This window comes from Leptosomus discolor, chromosome Z, assembly GCF_034619465.1.
Source record: "Leptosomus discolor isolate bLepDis1 chromosome Z, bLepDis1.hap2, whole genome shotgun sequence".
In the NCBI taxonomy this organism is placed as follows: Eukaryota; Metazoa; Chordata; class Aves; order Leptosomiformes; family Leptosomidae; genus Leptosomus; species Leptosomus discolor.
This window is the reverse complement of record NC_141419.1, coordinates 65,393,738-65,404,493: the sequence shown is the minus strand read 5'-3', so window position 1 is coordinate 65,404,493 and position 10,756 is coordinate 65,393,738.

The window sequence follows — 10,756 nt, the reverse complement described above, 5'->3', positions numbered from 1 at the left end:
TTCAAAAGTTACCACAGCTCTGACTCCGTTGGCTCCACAAACAAGTCTGGTAAAAACCTGCACCAAAGCATGACATGGTAGCACAGAAATTTCCATGGCTGAAAAACCACAGTTAGGCCCCTGACCATCCTGACAAGCATTTGCCTCCTTCCGCTGTTCATTATACAGCAAACACACACTTTACTGCAACGAGCCTCTTGCTGCACCACACAACATCACATCTTTGCCTGCCTTCCCCAAGGACATCTTTCTCGTCACTCATAACAATGCAAATCCTGCATTTGTTTTCCTCTTAAATACAGGCGGGTCTATTGAACCAGGGGGGGAAGAGGCAAAGGCTAGTTTCAGGCACAAAATCTTCCTTAGATAGGATTGTTCCTAGATGTATACAACATTAGGAGTCCAGACAGAGCAAACATGCCTGTCATTCCCAGAAACTGGTAACACATCTCCTTTTAGTATCCTGAAGTGTTAATTATGACTGCCAAGTGGCTTCTCCTGTTTCTCTCTGGATTTTGCACTGTTATATCCAGAATGTACTATTATTGTTAATTTGTCTTTTTTTTTTTTTTTTTTTTTTTACACCTTTTTATGTTAGTTGTCAATAGCCCTTTTTGTCTGTTAAGTAATACTACGGATGGCTGTTTTGGGGAGATAAGAACGGGTTAAGTCCCTGAAGACACTCCACACACTGCTGCAGTGGGTGCTTAGCTGACAGCAGCCTGGTGCACAGGAGCACAGCAGAATTTCTTCACACGGACACATGTGGTCACAACTCCCAAACCACCTTTACAACTTCTGGACCCCTAAGGCTGAGGGACTACAAAGCCAGTCAGTTTTCACATTTTCTTTGCACTGACTAGGTGAAATAAAGGAGATATTCTGTGGCAATATTGTTCATTTCATAAGCCCACTCTTGGGGGAAAAAAAAAAAAAAAAAGCTCTAATTATAGCCATTGGCTTATACTTCTCCTTTTTTCAAAAAAGTAATTTAGACTCAGTAAGGAAAGGGAAACATCTTAAGCTGATCACACTGCATAATGTACAGACATGAGGGAGAATTTCACAACTCCTTGTCTTATAATAGGTGAAGGAAAAAAGTAAGAGGGGAAAAGATGGAATGGAAAGCTTACGTGTATATGATGAAAAGCAAGTTTTTCATGACCTGGTCCTTACAACTCTCCATAAGAAGAAATTGCTTGTACTTTAAGCAAAGACTTTACAGAAAGAAGGCAAACTGGCAGCTAGCTTGTATCTGGCCAAACAATTAAATTACTCATTTGGAAATCCCAAGCAATCCAAAAAGAGGGTTAAACTCTGTATTACTAGAGAAAGTAACTTTCACAGGAGAATAATAAGCTACACCTTTTTTAAGGCTGGATAGTTACCAGACCTGGCTTCAGAAACAGTTATTTCACAAAGGACAGGCTCCTATCATCATCTCCAGCACTTCCCATTAGTCACCACATCCATCCTGTCTTCACATGTTCTTGTTTTCCTACTGCTTAATTCCATCACCTTCTCCCTCGCTGCCACTACTAAAACACGTAGCAGTTTGCTGTTCAGGCCACCACAAATGCATTTTGCTCTAGCTTCAACATACCTTTTTTCTTCTTACCTACTTGTCTCCAAATTACCCTTGGTGCAGTTTTGTCACCTCCCCTTTTCACCACCTGAAAACCTCTTACAGTTGCACCCTACTGCTGCTGGAATTCACTCCTACACTTTCAGCCCTTCCCATGCCTCCACACTTGCACAACACTTGTCCCATGCAGCCATGGCCCATGCCAGCCACGCTGCCTCTCACAGGACAACTCCTCTCACACCACACATCAGCCCTTCTGCCCCCCTCATCCTCTCCTCTGAGCTACAGCCTTCACCCTGGCTTCAGATCTACACATGGCAGAGCCTATCTTAGCCTGTGTTTGGGAAGGCATACTTACTGTACTTTGGAGACACCTTAATACCAACCTCCAAGCTTTGATCTTTATAGAGTAAGATATGCTAGACAACCTTTGGAAAAGACACAGAAAAAATTAAATAATTTGTGCTAAACAGAACGCCATGGCTGTTCTAAATGTACCAAATACTACATTTAAACCTGAATATTTAAGCACCACTTCCTTCAGCACAGTCTTCCCTTAGCACAGAATTACATCTATTTAATGCCAGGTTTGAATGTAAAGCAATACTTCCAATAAACGCATTATGGATCTATATACTGCTAAAGAAATGGAATTCATAGGACAGTGAAACCAGAAAGAACCTCATACTATGTTTGATCAATTCCTTTCCTACATTTGCAAAATCTTTTTTTTTTTAGATTTTAATATAGTTACTGTACAGTTAATATAATTATTAGACAATATGTTGCATATGTAGCTTCCATCTGCCTACATCCTCATATATATATATGCACTAATAAAAAAAAAAAGATGCTGTAATGCAGCTAGACAATATCACAAACAGATGTAATTCTGATGGAGATAGCTGCACCCACAATCCATTTGCACTGCTGGCACAAATGTTTATTTGGCAGAACAGCCTTTCCCACTCTTATGACTTACCTTGCACTTCCCTCCAAACATTGCTGGCAGAGGCCCGTTCATTACACACATGAAAACAAAAATACCACTGAACTCTGAGGATGCTTTTATGGCTGCCGCGAGAGGTGTCCCTGTCTATGGCTATGCACACATCAAGGGTGCCTTCCTGATTCATTTCATAGCTGTGAAGCAAACTGCAGTGAGACAGCACTGTAATTAGCACGCTGTTCATTTCCTCTGTGTGAAGCCAACTTTGTTACAAGAACTATTTAATTATATTTTTTTCTTCAAATAAAGACCACCTGCAGTCCCTTCTAGAAAATTCCTGTGTAGAAAATTACTTGGAGAAAAGGATGCATGTTGTGAGCCTCCTCCAGACTCTGCAACTGGAAAAGGCAGAAGGATTCTTCCAGCTCCTGAGCCAGACCAAAATGCAGCCTTTCAGGCTGGAGAAGGAGGAAGAGGAGATGACAGAAAAGTCTGCCAGCTTATTTAGTTCTTTGCAGAGTTCTCTGCACTCTGGTTTTGGATGTATGACCTTGCCTTTAGCTGCATTTAAACATGGATCACCCACGGGCATTGACTTTACCATGCTACCACGCTATCAGCTCTGCACACAGGCAATCCACTGTTGTACTGAAAGCAGCCAATCTTACTAGCAACGACTGTACATTTCTTCCACAGCTTTGACCAACACATTGAAGAGCTTTGGGCCAAAACTTCTGCCAGGGATGATACACCCCAGCATTTGTCACATGAAGGTCTAGGGAAGGGATTGATGCAGAGAACTTCATTAGAAGAAGAAAAAGGAAAAAAATTAGGGTGTCCCATGCCATATAAGAACAGCCTGGAAAGACTAATACTCAAAGTGTTGAAAAATATATACATTGTAAATAAAACAAAATTTCAGTGCCACAACTACTTTGGTCAAACACTGGAACAGGCTTCCTAGAGAGGTGGTCAATGCCACAGGCCTGTCAGTGCTTAAGAGGCATTTGGACAATGCCCTTAACAATATGCTTTAACTTTCAGTAAGCCCTGAAGTGGTCAGGCAGTTGGACTAGATGATCGTTGGATGTCCCTTCCAACTGAAACTAGTCTAGTCTAGTCTAGTCTACTCCACCCTACCCTGGATTATTATGTTTCGTAGCAATTGTTAAAGCTTAGTGTTAGAAAAGTGAAACAGAGCTTCAGAAACGTGTACAAACTTGATCTCTATCAGCTTCTTTGCACACAAAAGAATAAGCTCACCTAGGCAGAGACCCAGAAGCCATACATTGGTTCTTTAAGAAAAGGGTTTATTTCATTAGCTTAAATCTGAGGGATAATTTCTGTCTTTCCATCATACCCATTCCCTGCAAAGGCACTTACTTCCTGGCTCCCTCAAGCAAGGCCAGTCCAGCCCAGGGAGCAGGTTGCAGCAGGAACTACCTGAATAGATCCTTTCTCTGCAGACAAATGAACTTGGAGAGCAATAGAAGTGGGAGCAACTCCAGCTTCGTCCTCCTCCTCTCTTTCTAGCAAGGCACACAGGAAGGAGGGAAATGGGCTGGATCGTGCAATGAGATTCAGTAATGTATTCCTCCATCAAAACAAAGCCTCTCTGCTTCACAAAGCCCTCCCAGAGCTTTTTGGGAGACGCTACCTCTTCTGTACCAGAGCTGCCACTTGGCAGAGCCTCAGTGCTCAATCCAGGCTCTCAGTCAAAACATAGATCCACTAGATTATCACAACAATTAAATACTGTAGGGAAACAACAGTGAAATATATTTCCAGAAGCTCCATGAGAAATTCATACTCACAGAAAACATTTGTTCAGCATCCCTCTCAGCACATCTGGGAAAAGCACTTCTCCGCTGCTTCCCACCCAATTCTGCAAGGCATAACCAAATCACCTTCTCAAGTCTGCAAAAAACATCTGACACTGCCCTATCACCAAAGCATGAAGAGACTAAAATTACGGTTATCAGCATTTAAAAGTAAGTAATTAAGCCCTAATTCATGTATCCGTACAAAAGAACACAAACAACAGAAAAAAATTATATATGCACTACCTGAAATGGGGACACTGTGCTCCTACAGAGCGATGCTTGTTCTGAGCTCGTTCCGGACACTGAAGCTGGAAACACATCCCAACTGGTGTATTTCTTCTGCATTTCTAAATATAGAGCAAATTTAGGCTTAACACTTACTCTCTAGGTACAAAAACCCAAACCAGGTAAGTCACACAGGCGCCTCATCTTTGGAAAACTGGCCAGGTGTCCTGAATACAGGGCAGCTGTGAGAGCATGGACCCAGAGGACTTCGCTGGGCGAGATTCCTGACAATCCACCAGTTGCTAGGTATCTTTCACACAATTTTCACAAGTTCAATTTGTCTAATGACAGATTAACCTCCTTCCCACTCTTTCCTCTCCCTAACAAGATTATTTATGTCCTCAGAAACTTGGAAAAATGTAACAGGGAGTTACAGGTTTATTTTTATGTGCAGTGTGCCTAAGCACACTATTCTCAGGGTCCATGTGGATCTCAGATCATTCAATCTCCATTTAATCAAAGGGGAAGGATGTCATTTCACCATCTCAGCAAATAAATACAGCCCCTGGTCACAGCTGGTTTCACAGGTAGACGCTGAGGAAGGTCCTTGCCCTTCAGTTCACACAGTGTTGATTCAGGACTTGTAAAGGAAGCAAATTTTAAAGTCAAAGGGCACTTACTGAGACCAGCCAGCCATTATCTTTCTTAGATTTATTACTGAGTTGCTCAAAACAAGTACTCAACTCGGCCAAATGACAGGGGCATACAGGAACTGGAGATCCATAAGTCTATGGGATCTGATGAGAAGCATCCCAGAGTCCTGAGAGAACTGGCTGATGTAGTCACCAAGCCACTCTCTATGACATTTGAAAAGTCATGGCAGTCAGGTGAAGTCCCCAGTGACTGGAAAAAAGGAAAGATACCCACTTTTAAAAAGGGTAGAAAGGAGGACCCTGGGAACTACTGACCTGTCAGCCTCACCTCTGGGCCTGGGAACATCATGAAACAGATCCTCCCACAAAGCTGTGCTAAGGCACATGGAGGACAGGGAGGTGATTCGAGACAGCCAGCACGGCTTCACCAAGGGCCAGTCCTGCCTGACCAGCCTAGTAGCCTTGTATGACGGAGTGACTACAGCAATGGACAAGGGAAGAGCTTTGGATGTTGTCTGTCTGGACTTCCGTAAGACCTCTGACATGGTCCCCCACAACATCCTTCTCTCTAAATTGGGGAGATATGGATTTGATGGATGGACTGTTCGGTGGATGAGGAATTGGTTGAATGGTCACATCCAGAGGGTAGTGGTCAACAGCTCGATGTCCGGATGGAGATCGGTGACAAGTGGTGTCCCTCAGGGGTCCTCAGGGGGACCAGTGCTGTTTAATATCTTCATTAATGACACAGACAGTAGGATCGAGTGAACCCTCAGCAAGTTTGCAGATGACATCAAGCTGAGTGGTGTCATCTGAGGGACAGGTTGCCATCCAGAGGGACCTGGACAAGCTTGAGAAGTGAGCCCATGTGAACATCATGAAGTTCAACAAAGCTAAGTCCAAAGTCCTGCATCTGGGTCAGGGAAATACCCAGTACCACTACAGGCTGGGGGATGAAGGGATTGAGAGGAGCCTGGCAGAAAAGGACTCGGAGGACACTGGTGGCTAAAGAATTGGACATGAGCCAACAGTGTGCACTCGCAGCCCAGAAAGCCAACTGTATCCTGGGCTGCATCAAGAGAAGTGTGGCCAGCAGGTCGAGGGAGGGGATTCTCCCCCTCTGCTCTGCTCTGGTAAGGCCCCACCTGCGGTGCTGCGTTCAGCTCTGGGGCCCCCAGCGTAAGAAAGACATGGACCTGCTTGAGCGGGTCCAGAAGAGGCCTGCAAAGATGATCATGAGGCAGGAGCACCTCCCCTGTGAGGCAGGCTGAGAGAGTTGGGGTTGTTCACCCTAGAGAAGAGAAATCTCTGGGGAGACCTTATTGCAGCATTTCAGTACTTAAAGGGGGCCTCTAAGAAAGACAGGGACAATCTTTTTAGCAGGGCCTGTAGCGACAGGACAATGATTTTAAACTAAAAGAGGATAGATTTAGACAGGATATAAGGAAGGCATTTTTTACAATGACGGTGGTGAAACACTGGCACGGGTTGCCCAGAGAGGTAGTAGAAGCCCCATCCCTGGAAACATTCAAGGCCAGGTTGGACAGGGCTCAGAGCAACCTGATCTAATTAGAGATCCCTCAAATACCACCCAGGCCTGTAACAGCAGAGAATTTCAGGTAGTCACATCAACATCTCCAATTGCAAAAAGATGCTAGAAATTGTACAGAAGATGAACATGGGAGAAATCCTTGGTCCATTGAAGCCAGGAGGCATTTTGCCACCGATTTAATGAGAGTCAAAATTAACCTTGCAATACTTGAAATAAAAACCAAAAAAGCATGCAGGAGGACTGGGGAGAGGAGGTTTCAGCTATAGGAGCATTAGAAGAGATACCAACTCAACTCTAAACACGTCAGTCCTGTGGCTGAGCAAGTCTTTGGCAGCTTTGACCTCTCTGGGATCCATACAGGAAAGTATTACCTTCTATTACCAGTGAAAACACTGCCCTGGCACTGGTGCCAAGGAGGAGATTAGGAACGTTTGTGTTTTTAACAGGATTTATAGGTCTATGCACTCTTTCAATGTAACCAAACAGGTTTTTCAGACGTATGTTTTCCTTTGGTTTCTTTAAGGCACTCGAGAGCTAACAAAGTTGGGCACATAGCAGCAGAGTCCCCTGAGCCCCATGTCCTGGGTAGAGAGCATCAAAGACCAGATTCCTCACAGCCTCGGGAGAAGAGCTCCCATCTCCAGCCACTCTCTGACCCTCTTCTGCATCCCAGCGAGGCGCTGGGGCTGGCTTCCCGTGAGGATAAGAGGGGAAGGGAGATAGCAAACCCTTATGGCTTAGGCATGGCAGCATCCAGGCAGGCAGGCCAGACTGAAGGGATGACTATGGCAGTTCCAGCTTGCTTGATCCCTACTCTGCTACAAGTCACCCCATACCCTAATAAATAACTGGCCCTTAACCTGAACCAATCTTCTTCCATTTGTATTCACTTAGGTAACACGATCTTCTGCATCAGCAACCTGCTCCAGCAAAACAGGTGCAATGGAAAAAGACCTTTAGTGGGCTTCCAGATCCAGACCATCACGCTCGCTAACACTTAAACTTCAACAATTGGTGCCTATCCTTGCATACACAGCCTGGATAAATCTATTTTCCCAACAGTCTTTTACCTTAAAAATAGTACATTCCAAAGTATGCTAAAGATGTTTTTACCAAACTGTATCAGCAACATAAGAGCTTGAGAAACAATGTTTTATCCAGCATTTTCAAGGACATTATCTGTGACTACAATGGTACAAAAAGACATCACATTTGTAACCACATTCTCTAAGAAAAGTATCTATGTCCAGGGGTAAAAAAATTGCTTCTTTGTTCCCAAAATGCAAGTCCCAGCATCTCAAAGTAAATGTGAATCCCCAAGTATTGCTAGCAATAATGGAGCTTTTTTCCTCCACGTAAGCTGCCACTAGCCACTATAAGTTAACATAAATATTTCTTCACTGTTCAAAAGACTCATTTCAGAAAATCTTTGTATTTTAAGGTGAACTGTTTAGACATATTTTACAGTGAACTGTTTAGACGTATTTTACTTGTGGTTAGACAAGAAAAGTGGCAAGTTATTTTCCCTGAGCAGCCATACAGTTCTAATGACCTTTGCTGCAACTTAGCTGTAATACAAACAATCCTACACAGAAGATGCTAAAACAGCAGTAGGGAAATTGTAAATAATTACAAACCAACCACACTCAAATCATTAATAACAAGGACAAAGTTATAAACACGCCTTTCTAACGTTCAGTGATATTTTTATAGTGGCTATCAGACAGTTCTTCTCGACAGACTGCAGTAAACATTGTCATGGACTTATTTAAGAAACCATGTGCCCTATTTGAATGGAATGTGATGGGATTCAAGGGTAAACACACAATGAAACAGCAATTACACCCAGGGAAAAAGTAACCAGAAGGCCACGCTAAATAATTCAGTGCACCCTCCATTTCTGTACAGCTGTTTTCATCCACAAGCTGAACTCTAGCCTGCTGATGACTTCAAAGCTGGATTATATTTTTGTGTTTGTTTTGAAGAAGCGGAGAGATGAAGGGTTGTGTTCTATTTTCTTGTGTTTTAATAGGAGATCAGCCTTTAACCTTGTGGGTTTTCAGTCAAGCTTATTGTCATACTCCTCCCTCAGTGACAAACCGAAGTACATCTGCTGTATTGGGTGTTTCTGAAATTGCATACAATGTCATTTTACCAAAGCTGATGCCTCAAAATAAGCTACACCTTCTGCCTCCTCACTAGCCTCAACACAGGCTCACTCTCTTCACAGTCACAGGCAGAAGAACAAGTTTTTTCTTCAGAACTGCAAGATTTTGACCCAGGAAAAGGAATTAGAATCCAACAGGATAAAAAAAAAAAAAAAAACGCAGGCATCTATTTACTCCTTATTTACTGCAAAACCAAATACAATTCCTCTAAAAAGAAGAAACCAAATAACAGGTTACGACATACACACATCTGCAAGTCTCTATGCCGCTCTGCCCTGCCAACTTGCCTCTAATGTTATCCACTTTAAAAATAAACACTTATTTCACATTGATGTGTTTCATTCAGGGCCCATGCAATACACCCAGATGCTTCCCAGGTCCTTATTTTCTATAGCATCATCTTATCACAAAAAAATTGCTCTCTTTAGTCCTGTCTCTACCCTTGCACCTTCTCAGTCAGCCTTTTGCTTTTCATTTAGCTTCTGTCAGCTCTTCCAGCTGACATTGCTTTCATCCCTGCTGCAAAACACCAATCCCCCAAAAAACATCAAGCACAAACACAGCAGGAGCTTATGGTTCACCAAGGTTGTGAGGGAAGCCTGGCACAATTTTAGGCCACAAACAAAATGCAGAGCATGAGGCAAGGAGGCAGTCAAAAAAAGCATAACGCTGTGATGCAGGTGTCACGTAAAGCTTTCACGCTGCACTGCTGTACCAGTAGTATACATGGTGACGGCAGGGCAAATGAACAGCTAGGGTACTAAAGGGATTAACTTGTAACGGAAGATCAAAAGGCATATAACTTGAACAACCAGCCATTTCAGAAATACATTAGTGCCAAACCCAGAAGTTCAGACACTTTATATGACCACAAGTAGGTGGCTGCAGGAATTCAGCCAAGAGTGAGAAACCCCCCAATGACTCTGTGAATCATAAAGATTAACAGAATGAAAGCATCCACTAATTTCTTCCTCAGCACAGGCTGGCAACACTGATCGCTCATTTAAAGGTACAGCTGGCAGCAAGACCATCTACACATCACCATGAGCAACACCCAGCCACACTAACCTGACCCATGCCAGACATCAGCACACAATCTCATTTTTGTTGAATTAGTGAGAGCACACAATACAGAGCTTATATGCCAGCTTTGTGCGTCTTATACCTGCTGTATGTCAGCAGCAGGAAGACAGACAGTATCTGATCTAGGTGCTGGTGCAGAATTAATCTACCAACGTTTTCAAACAATCTGAGCCAGAGAGCAAGTTTATAGCAAATCAGCACTTTGCATCACACGGCTGCTATTTTCTTTCAACTTGTCACCAGCAGTGTCAAAGCTGTGTTTAGTACACCATCAAACTATGACAACAGGTAAGGTGGAGAAAGTTTTCAGTCTCCGAAATGGCAAAGTAATCAATACTTGCGGAGAATGGGACATCTTCTAATTCTGGAACTGCAGGCTAGAAATAAAAATAGCATGATCGCCTTTATCAGAAAAAAGAAAAAAAAAAAAGTGAAGATTAAAAAATATAATCTTTTCAAGCATTACACAAACATGTATTAACATTCTTGCTGGTCTGTCATTAAAAGTATCATTCAGTGTTTTGCTGTCAATGGCAACACAATTTATATTGGTTCATAAAATACAGAAGAATCAAGAAGCTTGGGAATGAGTTGTTCACGTACACAGGTCAGAAAACTTCTGCAATAAGGCATTTTAATAGAATATGCTGACATGTAACTGTTAAAATAAAAAAAAAAGAAGATACCTCTTTCAGTTGACTTGATTTAAAATACATCA